At 40.0% G+C, this 22,568-nt stretch overlaps 1 protein-coding gene and 1 pseudogene across 1 annotated transcript in view; both read right to left on the bottom strand.

The window, feature by feature from the left end:
• The window catches only part of LOC138003488 (PE-PGRS family protein PE_PGRS26-like), a 58,991-nt gene that overhangs the window by 18,094 nt on the left and 18,329 nt on the right, over positions 1 to 22,568 (bottom strand). The gene's annotated exons all lie outside the window — the stretch shown is intronic.
• Positions 13,268 to 14,369, bottom strand: LOC138004250 (uncharacterized; annotated as a pseudogene).

The following is a 22,568-nucleotide window of genomic DNA, read 5'->3' as shown; positions in this document are numbered from 1 at the left end:
TATCATCTCTCGACATACTGTTCCACTTTTTTTTTCTTTCCCCCCTCGCCGATATCGTCCCAAATACATCACGTTGACCACTCTTTAGAACCATTTTTGATCAAATTTCAACTTTTTATTGGCTTTGCAAACACGGGAAAGTGGTCATACTTTGATACATGACGCGAATCGGATGAAGGGAAATCGGTTGGGTCACATTCCACAGTTCCACTCGTTGCAGGTCATAGTGTTTTTACGTTTTTTGAAAAGAAACCCAAAACCCTCAATTTAGCTAACCCTAGGCCTAAAAAACCAACCTTAGGCCTAGGGTTTAGCCAAATTGAGAATTAGGTGACCTGAAACGAGTGATCTGTGGAATGTCACCTGTGTTTAGACCCGCCGAAAGGGAATGGGTTTGATACCGGGTTGACGTCACAGATAAATTTTCATCGGTGTTGTCAAAGAACTATCTCAATGCAAAGAAGTTTGTGACGTCAACCCGGTATTGAGCCCATTCCCCTTTATTGCTCAGTTGTGGATCAAAGTATGACCACTTTTCTCGTCTTTCAAAGCCAATAAATAAGTGAAATTTCAAGTAAAAGGTTCTAGGAACAACACGATGCATTTGAGACAAATTCGGAGATTTTAGTTCTTTCCTTTTTCAGCGCAAAATACTCGTATGCGTTCTGGGCTAAACGAGGCAAAAGAAAACTTAGAGAAAAAGGACACGACATTTCAGCCTATTTCCTGTGCCATTTGGGAAATAAGATGTGTTTTTGTTCCACAGAAGAGTATAACTTGAGTTTTTTTTCCTGGTATTTTACAGGAGTTATCAGTCACACGTCACGACATTTTTTTCATATTTGGAAAGTAAAATTTAGGTGGACGTCAACCAAAGGTTTCTAGGACGAATTCAACTGCCGCAGAGGGAACAGAAATGTTGGCATGGAAACATTTAAATGACGTCCACCTCAATGTTATTTTCGAAATACGAAAAAATGTCGTTGAGGGGCGTGTGTGACTTATAACCACTTTAAATTTGTCAGTTGATAGCTGTTGAAGTTTCGCGTTGATTGAAAATTAGAAATATTTTCGAAGCTGTTGGCTAATATCAATACTTTGTTTTCCGTGATGTTTTGAAAGCTCTCAAATTGCACACCTCTATGGCCCGTTCAATTTTTAGATCTTTCAAATTACTCACACGTGTCTGTAAATCACGAAATTCCTTTTGGATCTCTTGAAAACGAAGCCAAGATGACTTCGAAACGTCGTCTTTTATCGCCAATCTTTGTTGTGAAGAGATTAATATATCTGAAATTTACTCAACGGCTCTCTTTCTAATCTCGTACCCAGATCTTCCACGGTCATACGGAAGGAAGATCTGGTAAAGTTCGATTTCGAGCATGCTCAGTGTCAGTGAGGCCCGAAATACGGGCTTTTCTATCACTGCGCATGTTCGTACTCTCTGTTGTGATTTTGGGTGATTTTTCGGAATAAACATGGATTTCGAGAGTATTCTTGAAGAGATTCTTTTGGGTAGAGGACAAGGAAACCTTAAAAACTTAAGCCGAAACAGAAAAAGAAGCGCTACAGGCGATTGTTTTTGAACGGTCGAGATTGTTTAATTGTCGGAGCAACTCAGAATCACTGAAACGAGCGCTTAGGCTTAATCAATAAAACGAGTGCTATTTTCTTCACGATCTCGTGCAAAGTGTAGTTAGCCAGCCAAACTGTAAATTGAAAGCTACAATGTTAAAGAGGGTTTAGGCCTAATCACTGAAAACTAACGCTTTGGCGTAATCAGTAAACGACGAGTGCTATTTTCTTCTTCACACAATCTTGTGAAAAGTGTAGTTAGCCAAACCGTAAATTGAAAGCGAAAATGTTAAAGAGTGCTTAGACCTAATCACTGCAACGAGTGCCATTTTCTTGACACGATCTCGTGAAAAATGTAGTTAATCTAACCGTAAAATTCACAATTGATCACTACTTAATTCGCGAGTCACGCTTTAAGAACGAGAAACACTGTTTTGAATAAATTACATACTTCAACTTGAATTTTATTAGTTTCTGCGTACCGCGTAGCAAGCTACGCAGAACTTTATTCGAGTGGCAGGGTACGTGGGGCTTTCGTCGGTACCATTTACACAAACGTCGCAAATTTTTTAAAAAATTTTTCCTCAACTGTAAAGCTTTTCCGGCGTCGGAAAAAAACAAAAACTTTCCTCCGCACAACTGACATTTATCAAAACAGCACATGAGCTTGTGAAAAACAAAAACCTTCATTAAGTGCCCCGCGAAATAAGCCAATCGGAGCGTAGATTGCATTGCCGCAACCTTTTTTTAGTAGCCAATGAAAAATGGTGTACTGTACTGTCGAATTTTGTTTGGATAAAGGAAAAGCTCTCAAATTTTCAATGTTGCATTGAACTGAACTGCATGTTGAATTGCAGCATTGTTGCAATTGTCAAATGTTTAACTAATATCTGGTCAAGAGTGATTGAAGGATATTTTTTAATTAATTTGATTGGAATTTAGCTTTTGAAGATTGTTTCGTTAGGATAAAGGAAAAGCTCTATCTAACTGTAAAAAATGATTTTGCTTAATTAATGGTTCTTTAGGTAATAATTTCGTGGAATATTAATGTCTACATCCCGTTTTCACGTTCTTAATTTTCTGGTGACAATGTTTTTATGAGGAAATAAAATGTTTTGCCCTGGAATAATCAATTACTAACGTCCTTTGTTGCTGTTGTCAATCATGTAGAGCAATTGATGAAAGAGTGGACATTTAATTAACTAATATTATTGCTCAAACAATTTTTCCGAATCGCAGTCCGCAATTTATCGTCCCTTATTCGAAAAGACAAGAGTGTCTTATATCTTCTTAAAAAAGGCTGCGCTTCCTTCAGTCTCGTTCCCAGGGCTTTTCTCTGTCAAAAAGCACTTCCTTGTCAGGTGTCTAAAGGCCAATTTTCAGGCCTCTTTCGGCCACGTTATAGGCAGTTTTGCGTCTGTGCATGGGCCAGTTTTTTTTACAATTGGAAGTGTACATGTTTTAATGCAATTCCCTTCTTACCAGGTGATGCACTCAATATCTTCTACTTCCTCAAAACCTGCTTTTGTAAATGTTGACCAAATGGATCAATTTTCCAGTACCTGTAAAGCGAATTTTGGAAATAACCTTCAAATTGCGTCTCCAATCCAGCGAAACAGTGGATCTTGGTAAACTTACAGAAAGGGACTGAAATGAAAATGCTGATATATATTTTCGAAAATTTGGTTTTATTCGGCAAACGTACGAAGAAAAATTTGCTAGCTGACGATAGCTCTAGCTTCGACAGAGCCAACGAGTTTTGCGTCGTCATGGTGACATAACGGACTAAAAGCGCTTTCCATTGGACAGAACTGACAGGCCCAGACCAGGCATGTGGAAAGACTTACTCTACAACGCCTTATCCCCACGTTGTCTTTGTTAGTCGTTTGTCTTATGCGAATTTGACTCGACTTTAATCAACGCGATTTGAAAGGAATTTTGCTTCTCAATAACTGATGAAATTAACTCGAAGTATTCAAATTCACGTTAATTTCATGAAGAGTTAATTTCCTATAATAAGGGAGATGCAATAATCGGGAAAGACTTACGAAACGTGAATGGTTATATTTTTTTTAAGGTGGCGTTTTCGTCCACGTCGGTGTCGTAGATCCTTAAAGTCCCTATTCTCTCTCACCTTTAATTGAGCTATATTTTACGCTTCGAAGGTTTGTTTGAATGAGTGTGAATAGAAGAAAATATCTTTCTTCGCCTAAATATAAATCGAGATAATCTGCATTCAGTCCATTTAGCAGTGCCACGACCAAGTAAATACAGATTGAGAGTTTTTTTTGCAACGGTAACTTCACAAAAGAGGAGACGTCATTGGTTAAAAGAGGGGGAAAATAATCGCGGTGCTGCACGAGCGGCACGCTTTTTAGTACATTTCTTTGACGTAATCCACAAAACAACGTGAAATGACTACATTTCAGGTTTCGACGACAACGTGATCATGAGCATGCATGAGCATGCTACAATGAAACCGTTCATTTTCCGATTTTCGGCCTTCGCAGGATAATTCGCCCATTTTGTGTGACGTGAACAAGATGGACCAAATCGCGACGTTCTTAATATGATAGTGATAAGTTATATTCCGAAGTGGCGTTCAGTTTCAAAGTGACGTTGACGGTGGCCTCTAGTGGTTTTTGAGGGTAATTTAAGTCGGACTATTTCGATGGACGCAGGACGTTGCTATTTTTTTAGTATCAGGTGAGCGGTGTTTTGTATTTTATCAGTGTTATTAATTATTTTACCATTCATCTTCAATACACTTCCTGACCACTATTTAAGTATTAAAACGGGAGCTAGTTACTCTAAATTTTCACCTCCTCATCCATGAGCCACCAAAAGATCAGTAACTACATTCTCTACTGCTCTGTACAAAAAAAAACGTGCTAATTCCACAGAGTTTTTTAAGCACTTGGGTATTGCAGCACAGGATTTTGGTTTATTTTTGCTCATGTCAGGAAAATAGAGAAACCTAACGAATTGCATCTGTCACGAAAAAAGCAGCACTTTCGGCTCGTGTATTTTTTAGGCCTTAAATCTTCATCTAGGAGTTCGAGATTTTTTCTCCGTTTACCTTTCGAATGCATTCCCTAACAAAGGGTCGGTCGGACGGAGTAAAGAAAAACAACAAGAAACCAAGAACCAATCTGAAAAAAACAGTTCCGAGTTGCATGAAGAATCGATAGGCTGGGAATAGAAACAGTTAACATAAATTCGTCCCACGTAGACAGAAAGCCTCGTCTAGGGAAGGGGTGTCACGTTACTCCGGGGTTGTAGTTGAAACTGAATTGAAAGCTGTATGGGCAAAAATGTTTATATTTCCGGATAAACTAGTTAAATGTTTTCACTAAGCCAATACCTTTCCTCTGATCACTTTTTTTTGTTTTTTAAAACTAAAAAAATATGGGGTCGTTCGGACAACTGTTAACAAAGACAAAAGCGGACGGCCTTACTAACCTTGTTGGCTTAATGAAACCTCTTCGATACAAATTCCAGGGTCCGTAATTATGGATGCAGTATTTTTTCTCGTGTATTTAATCTTAACATTTGGTTTTGTTTTAAACGATTTTACATACCTCGTTTTTCGCTCTTTAAGAAAGCCTGCACTCTATCGCTTGGACATAAACTAATATGTTCCTCGTTAAAACAGATGTCTTTTATTGATCACAGCAAATCTCTCTTAGCAGGTGTCATTTGCAGAACTTTATTTGCCTTAGCAGTGATGAGGTTGGAAAGGCTCCAGATGTTCGTAAACAATGATGCTGAATTTTATTTAACAAAAGATGAGAAAGTGATAAACGAGAGTAAAATGAGGCGGTTTGGCCCAGTGGTTATAATTAGGGCACTTGCCTTGATAATTAATAATTATTGTGATCCGGAGATCTCGGGTTCAAGTCCCCATTTTGCTCACTGGTTGAATTTGATCCTGGTAGTCCCTTGTTCCATTCTGGCCTGCGCTTATAAGTAGTCAACTGGTTTGCCTATGGATGTTGTTGTCTTTGTTGTTGTTGTTGTTGTTGTTGTTGTTTTTTCTGTTTTTTTTGTGTGCATGTAATTGACCCTGAAAAACCCCTACAGGGGGCTATCAATGTCAGTATTTATGCTTGTATGTACGTATGTATGCATGTGAAATTTAACTTAAAATATAGTTGACGAAAAATCTTGTTCACAGCTTTGTTCAAAGTGAAGTTATAATATTTTTTTTTTCATTCAAGGTGAAATATTTGTAAAGGATTAAGCTTTATGTAGGCGTGTTTTTCCGTTGAAAGATGATGCGAGATTTTTCAGTTTCCAAAGAATGAGCGCTAAGTCAGGGGCCGCGAAGCACGTTTGAAAGTGGGGGGGGGGGGGGGGGAGGAAATGGAAAATGTGACGGAAATGTGAGGGGAGGGGAAAACGGGTTTAGGAGGAAACAACACCATAGGAAAAAAGTGCCCCCCCCCCCCCCCAGTCCCCTATCTCTCAGCCCTCTCCTCCTTCCCTGTAAGTGTTCACAAGAAAACCCATTATTTCTTGGAACTTTTTTTCGTTCATCGTTCATGTAGATCAGTGTCGCCTCAGTTGAGAAAATTGGGTATTAAGTGATTAACTTTCTAATATCATTCACTATAAAGGCAGCTAATAATTATTCAAGTTCTTTCGTTTGTCAATTTAGTTTTCGATTTCGATCGAATACAGAATAGATTCAGTGGGAGGCATTTTTCACGGATTATCATTTCGTTTCGTTTGTATATAGTTGTTTCCTTCAGTCTTCAAGGTCTTGGAGTAGTTTATGGAAAAAGTTAAGTTTCAAAACGGAGAAGTGTCGAGCTGCTTGTTAATCGAAGGGCAGAGCGCAAACTTAAATATACGTCGTAAATGCTCAGGAGTATCTTAAAAGCACTTAAGTTATTTTACTAAATTTTTTACCAATTTGTTAATAAGGTTTGACTATTTTCCTCTTAATTTTAACGGTAACCAATTAACAGTATCTCTGAATAAACATTCGCGCCTACAAAATGAATGACAAAATTACCATTGACGAGACATTTTGTTGGCACTCAAGGGTAAATAGTGCATGGGGAGTTGAATTTGATGAGAGTGGAAAACAGGCACGGGACAAGCTAATGATGACCACCGCTCTGGGCTAACTCCCCAATGTGCAGTCTTGTAGTCTTGAACGTTCATTCGTCCATAAGAGACTTTAGGGTCCGGAATAAAAATATGTTGAGTGATGATTTAAACGGTATGTCTGACGTTTTGAAGCAACAAGGATAATAAAGATAAGTTTAAAGTATCATTTTAGCAGGTGTTTGACAATTTTAATGTAAATCCGGTTTCCGTAAAAACGAAGGATTTCTAACTTCCGACGCCTCCATGTATTCCTATTCCAGAATACGGTCAATCGAACGCACCCTAGAAAACGTTGAGGGCTACTGCAATGGCACGGGCGCTTACCATTTAAACGAAATTTTTGACAGATGGTACTGGATGTCTTGCCTACCAAAGAAATGAGAAATAAAATAGAACTAGCCGTGCCTTCCGAATGTCGCAAGGGTCTGGTACAAATAAATGTGGCGGCCAATGCCCGCCAAGTGAAGTGATGTAATTCTCGCATCGGAGCCTAGTTCTTCTAGTGATGCAAGCAATTGGTCTAGAAAATTCCGATCGTTTCGGTAAAAGTGGAAAAAGAGAGACAACCTTCGCAGGTTGTCCATTTTTTCCGGAAAATTTCCGTCGGTGTCAGCCGTTCCATTTGTTTTCCCAGCGGAAAAAAACCGGGTTTTTTTTAACAAATGGAAAGCGCCCCTTCATTGGTTTATAGTGCACGTGGAAAAGTAATCGTGCTGCACGTGCGACACTCATTTTTGCACATATTTTTGTGGTATTTCCCGATACAACGACGTGAAATCACTAAATCTGACGTTTTGACGACAACGCACGTGCGCGTGAGCATACCTCCCATCTTCTATTTTTACTCTGAAACAGCTCGAACCCAATTTATTTTTAGGATACTTCACCCACTTTGTACGACGTGGAAAAGATGGAATTGATGGTTTGCATCTAACGTCACGGCTGCCATGTTGATGTACAGAACAACGCAGTAAAATGTATTTTGGGAATTTGACTCTATTATTTTGCAAAACTTGTGGGGTCATTTTCTATTGTTTTGTGCAAAAAATGTGGCCGTCTCATCACGTGGATGCAAACCAAGAATACGACGGTACAAAGTTGTATTTTGAGATGACATTAGGGACATTTAGATCGGAGGACCAGGACGACTACGAGGACGAGTTTCCGTACTGGGCATGCGCATTGGGTTTGGAGGTCAATATTTTTCGAAGTGCGCGTGCTCAGTACGGAAAACTCCTACTCGTCCTCGTCCTCCGCTCTAAAGGTCCCTAATGTCGTCGACGTCGCCGTTGTAGATTTAGAGCCTGGTTTCCATATGATCTGCAACGGTCTACGATCGGTCTGCGACACGATCGCCGATAGGTCTGCGCCACGTTGCAGACATATGGAAACATGTGCCTCCCGGCGTCTGAGGCGATCTGCAGCATACGGTCTGGATGACCGGGAAAGTTGAATCTAGTTCTACTTTCCCGACCATTAAGACACTTCCGACTAAGACAATTTTTAATTAAATAATTAATTGAAACGTGTGTCTGAGATGATCTGTGTCCTATCGGCGACACACTATCGTTCGCCTTGAAACACGTCCAATCAGACGTGAAGTAAGTGCGCTCTCCTCTCTCTCCTCGCTTCCCAGACGATTAGTGGTACGCTTTCCCTGCGATCGCTTCAGATTTAAATGGAAACATTTGCCTCCTGTGTTTACGATCGTCTGCGATAAGACGGGATGCAGACAGACAGCTTGCGATGGTCGCAGACCGTTGCAGATCATATAGAAACCAGGCTTTAAAGGGGTAGGCACAAAACACAGGCCACAGGTCACCAGTCACAGGTCATTGTTTTACCAATTCGGAAACAGCCCTAACCGTTTACCAATGCTAACATTAGGTGTAAAACGTTTGTTTGGGCCTCGGGCCTAAGGTTAGTTGTAATGATTGTTTAGGATACTTTCTGTATCGGTAAAAAAAATGACCTGTGACCTGTGTTTTTTAGTACTTTCCGATCTTAAAGTCTCTGTTAAATCACACGGCGACGTTATTCGTAAATAAACCTCTTATTCTTAATTAATTTTATTCAGAGTTGACGCTTTTTTAGATGTTTTAACATGATAATAATTATAATGATGTGAGGCCAGGACGAGGTTTCAACGGATGACTGACAAATTAAAACGCTTGCAATGATTTCCGTACAGGTCCCTATTTCATTATGCATGCAGAATAAATTAATTATTCATTCGCGCTATTGTTTTGCAGAACAATACGTATACCCAAGAGAACCGAATATATACATGGGTAATTTGTACTTACGGGATGAATAAAAACGGATCTCATTTTTTCTCTCCCTCCCTCTCTCTCTTCTTTCCGTTCATCGCCCACACCGTTACTCGTTTTTGTCTCAGCTTTCCTCTTTCTAGCCCTTCGTCTTGTTCTTATTTCCAGACCCCGCTCGGCTTTTTCTGCCATTTTATCCCATGATATGTCACTCGCAGCTTGCCTTGAACTCCGACCCACTGTAAAAACTCTGGATTACTTGTCCCTGTTCTTTACCACTGAGCTAACGTGTCAAGTTGCTAATTCACACCTTGAAAATGATATTTATTTTGAATTCTGGCTGACTATTTACATAACAATGATACGTAATTATATACACGTGCCGCGCCGAGCACCTACAATCGAACTTACACTTGTAGGTTACCGTTAAGAGATCCCTGTTTTACTACTCTTGAAACAACCCATCCCTTTAATAATGCTAACCGTAACCCTAATTACGACTAAAGGCACTGTTTAGGCTTAAGGTTAGTCCCTGTGATAGTTTTAGGTTTTCCAGTATTGCTGTGAACTGTGACCTGCTTTTCCTTCATGCCCCGTGCGTGCAGCACACTTATAAGTTCACTGCGTGGAAGAGTATACCACGCTTAAAGTCTGATTGGTGCATCTTTCATGGGAAAACTTTCATGCACGAGTTCATTGCAATTAAAATCGTTTCATATTTCCCTTCTTTTGAAGCAAACTTGTGTCTTGTAATAATCAAGATGGCCACCGAAGTAAAAGGTCACAGCAATGGGGAATTTGATCATTTGGAAATTGTCCCTGCTTTATAGCCTTTCCAGAGTTGTGCATAGAGTGGCGCAAAGAAAACAATTTACTTTCGTCTTCCGTGTCCAAAACCTGTGTGAAAACGCAGTCAGTTGCAAAAAGACAAAGTGCCGCATCGGGAGATGGATCTGTTTCGCAATGCCCAAGAAAAACTGCAATGGATAGCCTTCAATCCACCAGAACACATATTAATTTTCTGACCGTAAACTTTCCTTGAAAAAATATTAGCCCTAGCTACCTGTGGCCGGAAAGTTTACAACTGCCTACAAGACAAGGACTAACATCATCTCACCGCAGTTAACCATCGCCTAAACTTCGTCGACCCAGACAAAACGAGCCCACAGCAGGGCATTGAAAAGACATGATGGGGAGTGAAACGAAGTATGCCTCGTAGGAGAACATCCATGGATCTCTACCAAAGCTATTTACTTGGAAGTATCATTGACCATATTGCCGATCTCTACAAAGCGATAAATCGCAAAATCCCTCTAAATGCACCGTTCGTGATCCTAAATACAGGAAAGGAAGAAAATATCACACTTTGCAGTGTCTCGGCGAACTTTTAAGCAGTCAGGAAGAACAATTTCACGATAAAAGAGCAAGTAGCCATTAAATTTCTTATGACAGTACTTTTATTTGGTTTGTTTGTTATGTTTGCGAATCTGAACCCTATTCACAACGAGTTTCAACGAGTGCTTGAACTCCACTTTTTGCGCTTATTCTAAAACTGAAAAATGGGTAAAAATTGCAGGAAAAGTGCCGAGATTGCAGGCACGAAAACTGTTCGATTTTCCGTATTTCAGACAGAAGTTCGACCGACTTTTTTTATATAGACTTAGAAAAAAACCTCTAAAAAGAAAGAACAAAGCGCCACACTCCCAAAGGACGTCTATTGTTATCGCTATTGTTTTCTTGAAACAAAGGAGTGTATGCATAATGAAGTAGGGACCTGTGCGGAAATCTTGCCGAGTGTGTAGTACGTACGTACAAAGATCTTTTGCTTGTTTGCATTTGTGTTTCTTTAAAGCTGGAATTACTTTCGACACTCAATTGAAAACCGTTCTATTAAAATAGTTTTTGTAGTTATTGTTTCTCGTTTCTACTTACTAGACATTATAGATACCTGTACATCTCCTCCCATAGGGAAAAAATTCTAACGTTATCAAGAAAAATAACTTTACTCTACCTTCTTACTCGATTAATGCATCCTGTGGGTTTAAAATATCTAGGATATAGCAAAAATTTCTGTGCTTAGCTGTTTTATAGACAATAGTTTTTGATCCTGTTATTAGTAAGTAAAAAATATAAGTTTAGACATGCTAATTAATTTTTGGGCATCTTTATGACTGGCTAAAAAAGATGAATTTACTATGAAATGATATATGAGATGAATCATATATTGAACTGCAGAAATGAAATCAAGTGAAGCTATGATCCTTTCAGTTATGAATGCAATTTTTTGTAAGCAATTGCGGCGTAGAGAAGCCTGAAAAGTTAAGGACTTCAACAGGGTTTGAACCCGTGACCTCGCGATGCTGGTGCGATGCTCTAATCAACTGAGCTATGATCAGAACTATTGCGGGTGTCACGGGTAATTCAAACCCTGTTGAAGTCCTGAAATTTTCAGGCTTCTCTATGCAATTGCTAAAATTGAAATCACTACTGCAAGGATCATAGCTTTACTTTTTTGTATGTGAAACAGTTTACATAACCCTTTTTTTTTGTGATTTGTGTTTTTTATTAATGGAGCCCACAGCTTAAGTGACTTGTTTTTGTATTTTGTCTTTTTATCAATAGAGACCATTAACAAAATTTAATGAAAACAGACCAAACATGAATCCACCACTTACAAATCCTCTTCCATCTAGAGAGAGCTGCATACATGTCTGTGTTGAGACAACCACTGGTCAGCAGTATGCCACTCCTGTTCTCGTTCCATTCACCTTATTCCAACATGGCCGCCATTTTAGTACTCTTTTGTTTGCTTGCAAATTAGCCCTTGTTGCCTCGTTCTTAAGCTAAAAAATCAAAAGAACGAGTTAACATGGGCTAATTTGCAAGCAAACAAAAGAATGCTAAGATGGTGACCATTTTGGAAGAAGGTGTATGATCTTTCCTGCCTTATCACACCTGTTTTTTAAGAGGGGGCAATGGTACACAAATAAATAGGTATTATATAAATATTATGATTGTCCAAATTCACTGTCTTGGTGTTAATAACTACAGTAGTTGTAGCATGGTCTGTATGCTGCTCAATCTGGTCATCGTGACTGCAATTGGACGGCATCTAGCACAGTATGTTCCTGTACCTAGCAATGCCAATTTCTGCTCAACCCTATGTAAAACCGCAGGTCTTATTGACTTAAGTAAATTATTTTATTAATATATATGAATATATTATTATTATTATTATTAGTAGTAGTAGTAGTAGTAGTAGTAGTAGTAGTAGTAGTAGTAGTAGTAGTAGTAGTAGTAGTAGTAGTATCACACCATCATTAGAGCGGTTTTCAATTGAGTGTCGAAAGTAATTAGATAATAACTTTGGTTTATGATTACTTCACTCAGCGAGTGGTTCAACGTTCTTGCAACATTTTGTCAACCAATAAGAAGTGAAACGAAAACCAATCGTGGCTCGCGCGTACACATTTTCCCGCGGTTTGTGTCGGCTACGTGTAATTACGTCGAGTTTTGATTGGTTTACTGGATTGTCTCCAACCTTTTTGATTGGCCAAAGTAATTATTTTGGTTTTGGTTTTACGGCACTCAATATTGAAAACTGCTCTATTGTAATTTATTATTACTATTATTTTTACGGGTTATCATCATTAAATTCCAGGTACAAGCTCAAAGTGTCAATAGCGGTTCTGAAGATGGATAAAAGGTATGTGAAATAAATTTTTAAACATGTATCACAAGTCACCACATTGCTTCTGCCCCATCGAGACGATATGCGTTGTATGTTGAAGGTGGTTTCATTCACGTTGTCTCGACGTATTGTTTCCGTTGCTTTTTAGGTTCACTTCATGAATAATGATTATGGAACTTTTTACAAGTCTAAACACTATTTCCATAGACTAAAATCCAAATTTTCTCGACACTAGGGCATTATCAGATGAAAAAAACTGTTGGCCAACAAGACAATTCACTCAAATACTTAAGGGTTTTTTTTTTTTAACATCAATAGTGCGGTTTCTTATTGCATGATACGCTGAAGAGCAAATCAGTTTGTAGTTGAACTTAGTGTACCACACAACTTTAAGAACATATTAAGAACGTTTTTCAAGACTCAAATCACAAAAGAAAAGAAATTACATTGTAAGAAGTTAAACGCTTAGCCTCGGCCCCAAAAATTAGGGTGTATGTAATCATTAGGGGATATATTACCTCAGACAATCTCCATTTCACACAACCTGAGGAACATGGCGAGTTCTTTTTTCGATGAAGAAGTACTGGACGATAAAGAATCTGCATGACGTTCCTCAGATGAGTGAATTTCCAAGGGATCTTTCCTTCTCTCTTTTTCCCATAAGTGTCGAGATGTCTTCCAGTCTGTCTTTTATACCCTTGATTTCCAGTAAAAATCCGCTCTCCTCTGCTACAGCTAAAGCATTCACGCAGTACTCTTGTGCAACTTGATAATTTTTCTGTCTGAAGCCAGGTCTGACTTTGCAACGAATAGCTGTATTCTTTGACCTGGGGCTTCACGAATGTCTGTCTCATACCTTTCTTTCCACTGTTTTCAGACAATTCTTGGCATCATCGATACATCTTTGTGTTGGGATTTGCTCGCGCGCCACCCTTGAGACATCAAAGCTAGTTTTATCAGACCAAAATGATGTTTTCGTATGTAAACGGAAGCATCATTATCGAGTTCAGTGCACAAAGTGATACAATGTTTCATCAAATCTTTAGCACGAGCGACAAGTTCATCCCGAGCTGGACCGTTTGGAATAGAAGAAATGTATTTCGTCCAGTTGCTGGCCATTTCATAGTACATCAACGCCTTGAGATAAGGCGTGTTGGAGTTTTGATCCCCCTATACCGATAGTTTTCTTCTCCGCCTTGCCATGCTTGTTTAGTCGGCGGTAAAACCCTGTTAGATGACAATGCGCCATGGCTACTAAGAAGTGGTACCCGGTCACATCTGTCGCTTTCACTTTCGATTCCTCAAGAGTCTGCAATTCTTCGAGAAACCATTCCTTCGGCCTCCTCAATGTTGTTTTTGATAGCTTTGTACCACACTCTTTTCCAGGGTAATTAAGATCTTTATCAGTGGGTCGCCGTCGTTTGCCGTTAGAAGACTTTCTGCAACTTTGTAAAACTGTCGCCAGTTCCCGCTGTCTCGAGCAGGGTGCAACTTGTTTAAAAACACAAAGAACTTGTTCAAAAAGATCTTGTATTCTCTCGATCGCCTTGCTCTGAAATGTTTGGAAAGACCTGTGGAATGATGGACACGTCTTCATCTTCTTCCCTTTCTAATTTCACGACTGCTTTGGCTTCTGGTCCGAATTTGCGTTGCGGAAATTTAATTTTCGACTGTTTTTGTGTTTTGTACCGCGTCGTTTTCGGAATCTCCGCCATCTTGGATTGCAGTCATTCTTCGAGCGGTTTTTGGAGGGGTTGAAATTTCAGCGTTCAGCGGCGAGTGACTACATTTTACGATGTTTCCATCTCCAACAACAAGTGTATTGATGTGGGAGTTGTCTATGTTGATATAGTATTTGGATAACTCGGTTTGACGTGCCATGGCTTCTGTTGCTCGTGCAAATGCTGTTTTTGAGAAAGGAAAAAATGGCGGGAAATGAATAGAGGAGACTGGAAATCACGTGATAATGTGGCAGATCAAATCGATTGACGAGATGGGTAGGCCGTCGTTCCCAGAGAAAAACTTATCCAGCAAAGCAGCGTAAATTTGGGATGGAAAACAAACAGAAAATAGACATGCCTAAATTTGTTCAATTTTTAACTTTAACTTTGTTCCCAGAGCTTCTCTTCCCAAGAGTTGGCTCAAAAGACCTAGAACGAGGTTGGTTAAAATACGACTTAAGTGGTTCCGTTACATTTATGTGGGACACTTGGTGACGAATACATAAAAAAACAACTTTCAGGCCAAAAAAGGAGGCGAAAAGCGGTCGTTCCATGTGCGCGAAGTATTTGTTGGCCGTGTTAAGTACTAGCCTGCACTTTTGAGCCTATGCTCTTGGTCAACTGAGAATGGTTAGTTATTAGGGACCGTCGAGAGTGACGTTTTGTTGCGATGTACTATCTTTTATCTGACCAGTCTGATGCAACGTTAAGCAAGCAACCTTTCTGAGAGTTGGACGGCAGCCGGAAGTGAGCATTTCGCATACCAGGAGAGAGGTGTCTCCCAGATTTTTTAACTAATAATTTCTAATGGAGAAAAGATACTTAGCGATATAAATGTAGTTGTGTGAAGACAAGTTAAAAAGGAAAACAGCTCACTTCCTGTTACCTCTGCATCTCAGAGGTGTCCCCTTACTTAAGCTCCCTGTTACGTCTATTCGCAACCCTCTAAAAGTCCTTTCGGTCAATTTTTTTTAGTGTACAATTGCCAAATCTATTTTACTTTCAACAAGGAGAAACTGGCAAATATCGATTAATGAATATATGAAAAACATAGAGCATTTTACGGATACGGCAGCCATTTGAAATCCATTGCTTTAAGAACGTTCGCGCCCAAAAACGTTCCCACGTACAGATTTTTTTAAACTTGCCACGCAGAAAGGTAATGATCTACTTTTGCCAAAAAGGCAAAAAAAATGGGGGGTCACCGTGCTCGTTTTCGAGATCATGAGGTGTATTTTTAGAAGATTGCGTTACTTTAAGACGATCTTAGCTTACAACTGTCAGCAATAAAAAAGCTACATGAGTGAAATTTAGATCAGGTAAACGTACTCAGTTCAAATATAACTAATATAACTAAATTAACCTTGTGCAGCTGATGTCTTTTTCTGAGGTGAAATAGACCTTGAAAAACGATACATATTAGTCTAAGAAAGAAAACTTCGGTCGCACGAGAGCATAAAAGGCCAAATATTTGTAACTTCTCACGTACAGATTTTTTTTTGTTTTTTGTTAAAATGGACAAAATCAAGAAAGGAAGTGATCTACGAAAAGGAAAAATGGGGGTCACCGAGCATTCAAGAGAGTAAATCGCTGCGAAGTTCTCAAAGCGATTGTCTATTCGCACTGTCACGCCATTGCGTGACATTTCCAAGAAGACCTGGGTCCACAGCTATCCCATGATGCCACATACTTTAATGTTCCATTCTTCTGGAAAATTTTGCGCCTTTAGCATCGTGTTTACCTGCGTGGTCTACGATGAATGACGTGTGCGTGACATGTGCGAAAAGATGCGCAGTAGCAATGGGCGCGAACGTCCTTAAATAGCTATTATGGAATTCTAAGGGGGCAAATTAGTATGTATTTGCCCCTTAAAATCCCATAATAGCTATTTGAAAAAATGGATTTCAAAATGGCCCGCCGTCTCCGCAGAATGGTCTATGTTAAAGCGATTTTTTTGTTGCAGCAACTTGATGCAAATTTTGTCGCGCTCAAGTTAGAATCAAGATGATGCTCATGGCCCTTCCATTGCTTTGTAAATGCTTTGAAGTATCTCAGAAGTGTGATTCGGACGTCGGGGTCACCATGTTGTAGTTTTGTCGATAAACGATGCACGAGAAACTAAGATGGAAAGACCAAAACTCTTGACTTTAATGTAAAAAGCCAACATGGCTACCCAGCTTGAGGTTCTAACTCAGTGCATCATGTGATAAGACATAGAATGTCCATAGGTGAGTCCAACATGTATACAACAAGTCACGAAACGTCCACAACTACAAAACACTTAGACGGCTAATAATACAACATGGCTGTTCTCGCTTTGCTGGTCCAAGCACGGTTAGAGCGACATCGTATACGTTGTCCCGAAAGTTGGTCCAACCCGTAGTGATGTCACTGTTTAGTGAAAGTAGCTCTTCACTCAATTTCTTCTGCATTTCTTGCTGAAGTTTATCTGAAATAGTCGGATCTTTAAGTACCTTAACATTTAATTTCTTTGGAAGTTTAAAAGATCGTTTCCTAACAGGTGGTTTTACATGCAGATAAACTATACAACGTACTACTAATCGATGGCCGGTGTTTGCACTCAGCTCCTCGCATTACACGAGTTAGAACGATATCCCGAATGTCTCTTTTGCGCACTAAAACATAATCCAACAAATGCCATCTTTTAGATCTGGGATGCATCCAGGTTGTTTTCTGAATGTTGGGAAGCTGAAACCACGTGTTGGTAATTGTGAGCTCCATTTCTGTGCAAAGTTCAAGAAGAAGGCGACCGTTTGAATTGCAACTTCCAACTCCATAAACTGTAAAGGAAAAACACTTTTCTTGGAGGCAGACGTTGCATAGCAGTATCATGGGAATTATTTGTAACATCGCCTTCATTTCAAAATTAAACAACACTTTCTGAAGTTGCCCATTGAGTGAGTTGTGTCTGATGGGAATTATACAGAACTATCTATTATCACTGAAATCTTAGATTTTTCCTTTCAATAGTTTATTGCTCTCTGTAGAGTTGAACATACATGTTAAATCATAGCCAACGAAGCGGGCGTATTTTGGTAAGAATCGAGACTGGGGAAATATCGAACAACATCTTGGATAACGAGAATAACAGAGGAAGTGGGGCAAGTAAAAATATATACCCAGGGAGAGGAGAGTAGTATGAACTCGTTCCAATCCTTTCCCGGCTGTGCTTTCAAAGTGGCGGCTCATAACGAACTATCTATCTACTTTGAGACTGCTTTTTTGACGCACGTTTGCTGTGCTTAAAGGGCCTTAACGTTTACTTGGCCTTTTCACTACAGGAAAACCCAAGTGTAACCTCAAGCAATATATTGCTATCGTCTGAAGCCTGGGTACCGTGTCCACCACTTCCTCCTGACAAAGACTGGAACCCAGTTTTGCCTGTTGTTGCTGTGTTTGCATCACATTCTGAATGCCTTAAAGTCACAGCTTTTACGCCCCCCTCCCCCTTCAGCTACTATCAAAAATGTCAGTGCTCGTTCCTCTGACTACAAAAACGTACCTCCACAACCCCCTGACGTCGAACTGTGGTATAATCTATACACACATTGGTTGCGGTCGCACTAGGGAGTGAACACTGGTGTAACATCAAGTTCTATTGTTCAGTGTTCCTCTTGGGATTCAAAAACACCAGCAAGGCTGCGGTTACATTCGAGAGTTGACACTAAAGTGGTGTCTACACTAGTGTTACACTGTGTTTGTTTCAAGTGCGACCGCAACCATTAGGTAAACTCTAAACAAAGATTTCTCTATAAAAGGCCGGATCTGAAAACACGGGTCACATTTCACAGGTCAGAACTGGAAGTCCTTGGTCTACTGGTGCACAAATGTTCCAAGCGTTTCCACACCAAACCTGAAACAACATTTTGTTTGGAGTGATTAGGGCTACTAGACACTTTTGGTGTTGTTTATTTATCTGTAGCACGGTGACCTGTGCACTGACTTGTGACCTATTTTTTTAGACCCGCAGCCTATAAAGAGGGTCTGGGATTTCTGCTTTGCCATGTCCCAGTAATTCAGAGTAAATGTATTTATCATACTTGAAATTACTCATCAATGCTGGGTCAGTTAAAACTGAACCGAATAGTTTATCTGGTAGATCCCTTATCTGCCCTCAGACAACCTCATTCTTTTAATCAGTAAGAGCTAGTAAGGCTTTAGGGAGCTTTAGCAATAGGACAACAACGACAACGGCGACGGTAACGATAACGTTACAAATTTGCATATTCAGTAGGCAAAAGCAGTAGCTTTGCACGCCCTGCACATGCGTTTTTTCCTTTTGTTTAATTTCTCTTTGCCGTCGTCAGCAAAACTACAACGTGAAATAACCAAGTTTGAGGTGTTATGTAGAACGTCAGCACTTGGACATAAATTTTCATTTTTCCTCTCCTAAATTAACCGCCGCTCGTAACGGTTTCATTTCTGAAGGACTGCCACACCTTTGTCATATTAAAAAGTTCGGAATAGTCGCGAAGTGATCGCAATAACGGGAATTTATGTTTTTACATGACGTTCTCGTTGCCACTGCCGTCGTCACTGCTAAAGCTCCCCTAATGACAACGGCGACGGCAACGAGAACGTCACAAATTTGCATATTTAGTGGGCAAAAACAATAGCTTTGCACGCCTTGCACGTGCATTTTTCACTTTTGTCCATTTCTTTGTCGTCGTGTGAGCAAAACAACAACGTGAAATAGCCAAGTTTGAGATTTTATGAGACTACGTTAGCACTTGAGGATAAATTTTCATTTTCTTCCCTAAAGTAACCGCCGCTCCGACCAGTGTAATTTTTGAGGGACTACCACACCCATGTCATATTAAAAAGTTTGAAATAGTCACGAAGTGATTACAATAACGTGAATTTATATTTTGAGATGACGTTCTCGTTGCCATCGCCCGTCGCCGTCGTCGTTGCTTAAGCTCCTTTAGGAAGATTGCGAAACGACGACGCCGACGGCAACGACGACGCTACAAAACAATAGGTTTAGTGAGCAAAAACAATGGCTCTGGCTCTGCACGTGCGTTTTTACATTTTGGGTACATTTCTTTCCTAAATGACGACCTGAAATGACCAAATTTAAGTTCTGTGGAGGACGTAATCGCTTCGTGACTATTTCAACGTTTTAATATGACAAGGGTGTGGTAATTCCTCAAAGATGACACCAGTCGGAACGGCACTCCATTTTAGGAGAGAAAATGAAAATTTATCCCTCAAGTGCTGACGTTCTTCATAAAACCAAAAACTTGGCTATTTCACGTTGTTTGTTTGCTGACGACGGCAAACGGCAAATGGACAAAAGTGAAAAAAACGCACGCACGTGCAGGGGCATGCAAAGCTATTGTTTTTACCCACTAAATATGCAAATTCGTGACGTTGGCTAATTTCCCTTTCGTAAACAAGCGATTCCATTTTTGACGGTCGATGCCATTTCTTAGTAACCAAACCTTTTATTCGGTTAGCTTTCAATAAATTGTTGGGGTTAGCTTGATTTAAAAAAATACTTTAGAATTCCCAAGATGAAGGCGTTGTTTCGGTAGTGTCCAAATGGCATCGCTCGTTTACAAAGGGAAAATTGCTTCGCCTTGTCTTAAAGTGCTACTACGACCAAAAAATCAATTTTTATTTTTCTTTGGATTTCAAAACTATCTTGACTAAACAGTAAGTGACCCTAATTTTAAGGCTTGATTTAAAAAAAGATACGTGTTTATTTTAAGTGCAATTTTCCTATTTAATGGTCCGCCATTATATCACTAACTTTAAAATCTTGAGAGAATGACGTCAAAGACTCAATAGTTTAAGAACGCAATGTGTGTGTACGCGGCTGAATTAATATGCAACACGGGAGTTTCGGGCTTTCAGGCTTTTAAAACTCGTGTTTTGCACATATAATAAGCTGCGTTTACAGGCTGAAATTTTAAGCTGGTGACGTCACTTTTCCCTAGATCCAACCCTCTGGGGTGGTCCAATCGGTCAGTTTGGAACGTGAGTAATGGGCGACCGTGAACTCCAAAACTTACACTCAAAGTAAACCGCCTTGGAATAAAAATCAAAGCTCGAAGTGTTGCCAGTCAAGTGTTAAGCAATCACACTTTCAAAATCTGAAGGAAAAAAAGGAAGTGATTTTTTAATCATAGTGCATTTTAAACTCCGGAGTTTCCACCAGCAACGCAAGCATAAGTACAAAGCAACATACGCACACTTAGTATGGTCTTGATCAGCACCTCTTGTTGATAGTATATCTCTTTCACTCCCAAGACTTCAATGTCAATCCTCCTTACTGACTGCCATACATTCCTTTTTATGCCAGTTATGGCAATTTGAAGATTATCTAGACAAAAAACCCCAGGTCATTAATTTCTTTATTTTCGCCACCAGTCTGCTTAACAATGTATTTAGCTTGTGAGAAGAAAGTTTTTTTTTATTCACCCTTGGGAGTTAAAAGGGTCAGATAAAGGGCACTGATCAGCGACAAGTTAGTGCGCATGAGTGCGTTGCTCACGCATGCATCGTCGTCATTCAAAACCAACCTCAAAAACAGTTGTCTTTTAGTCAAAGAAACAAAATCAAACCGACAGCAGAAATACGAAGATTTTGAATTAGTGTAGGCGATGCTTGAGCTCGTTTATTTTTAGGTAAATGTGATTATTACCCGACCGTGCCCACCCGTATTGAAACAACACTCATTTGCTTGGTTTTTGCCAGCATTGTAAGATCCTCCCCCTCCCCCACAGGAGTTTTGTATGTTGTCCCCGCTACCTCCCCCAGAGTAACCCCCACCACCTGCCGCACCACCCCGCCAGCTCCATAAGCCCACCACCCCCTCCTCCAAATCCTCCAAAAACGTTTGTTTTGGTATCCTCTGCCACCGTTCTCCTCCCTGAAGAAATCCTTTGCCTCCTTCTCCGCCAGTTCCCTTTGTACCACCAAAGTTAGTTGAACTTTTTTAAACTCCAGGAGTTTCCATCAGCCAACGCAGCATAAGTACAAAGCAACATACGCACACTTAGTAGCGTTCTGGATAAGCACATATTGTTAATAGTATATCCCTTTCAGTTCCCCAGACTTGAATGTCAATCCTCCTTACTGACTTGCATACATTCCTTTTATGCCAGTCTGGCAATTTGAAAGATTATCTAGACAAAAAACCCCAGGTTCATTAAGTTCTTTATTCTTCGCACCCAGTCTGCGTTAACAATGTATTTAGCTTTAGTTTTTTTAAATCAACATGGAAGTTTAAAAGGGACAGATAGAGAGGCACTGATCAGCGACAAGTTAGTTCGCGCATGCGTACGTTGCTCACGCATGCATCGTCCGTCATTCACACCCAACTTAAAAACAAGTCGTCTTTTAGTCAAGAAAACAAAAATAAAACACGACGCAGCAGAAATACGAAGATTTTGAATTAGTTTGTACAGGCGATGGTTGATTGCTCGTTATTTTTAGGTAAATGTGATTATCACCCGGACCAGTGCCCACCCGTATTGAAACAACACTCATTCGCTTTGATTTTGTGCACGCATTGTAAGATACCCTTCCACCCATCAACCCACAGGAGTGCCTATGTTCGTCCCCGCTACCTCCCAGAGTAACCTCCACCACCTCCCCGCCCCACCTCCGCCATCTCCATAAGCCCCACCACCTCCTCCAAATCCTCCAAAAGCAGTGTTTGCGTATCCTCTTCCACCGTTTCCTCCCTGGCGAAATCCTTTGCCTCCTCTCCGCCAGTTCCCTTTGTACCACCAAAGTTAGTTGAACTTCTTCCGCTGGAATAAAATCCCCCGCCGCCACCACCTGCAAAAACCATCAGAAGTATTTGACACGTAGTGAGCGGACTTTGTCTCCCAAAATACCATACTCAAAAATAAGGTGTTTTTTTCAAACAATCAAGGTGGCCTGCTTTAAGGACGTTCGCGCGAAAATCTTCCCACATTAAAATTTGTTTCATTTCTCGCCTGAAATTAGGTCATAATTTGTTTATTCCAAAAATGAAAAAAAAAAAAAAAAAAAGGGGGGGGGGGGGGGGTTCACCTACTTTGTTTCGGAGATAAAGGCAAGGGAAAATGCCCAAATTTCGATAGATGGGTCATAATGAGATGTAGCATCATCTACTCATCCGTCGAAAATCATAAAAAATAATATGTTAGAGTGAAGGTTTCTGTGCATATATACATA

Source organism: Montipora foliosa, chromosome 5 (assembly GCF_036669935.1).
Source record: "Montipora foliosa isolate CH-2021 chromosome 5, ASM3666993v2, whole genome shotgun sequence".
NCBI lineage: Eukaryota > Metazoa > Cnidaria > Anthozoa > Scleractinia > Acroporidae > Montipora > Montipora foliosa.
The sequence above is the reverse complement of the archived record's forward strand: the minus strand, read 5'-3'. Positions and strand labels throughout refer to the sequence as shown.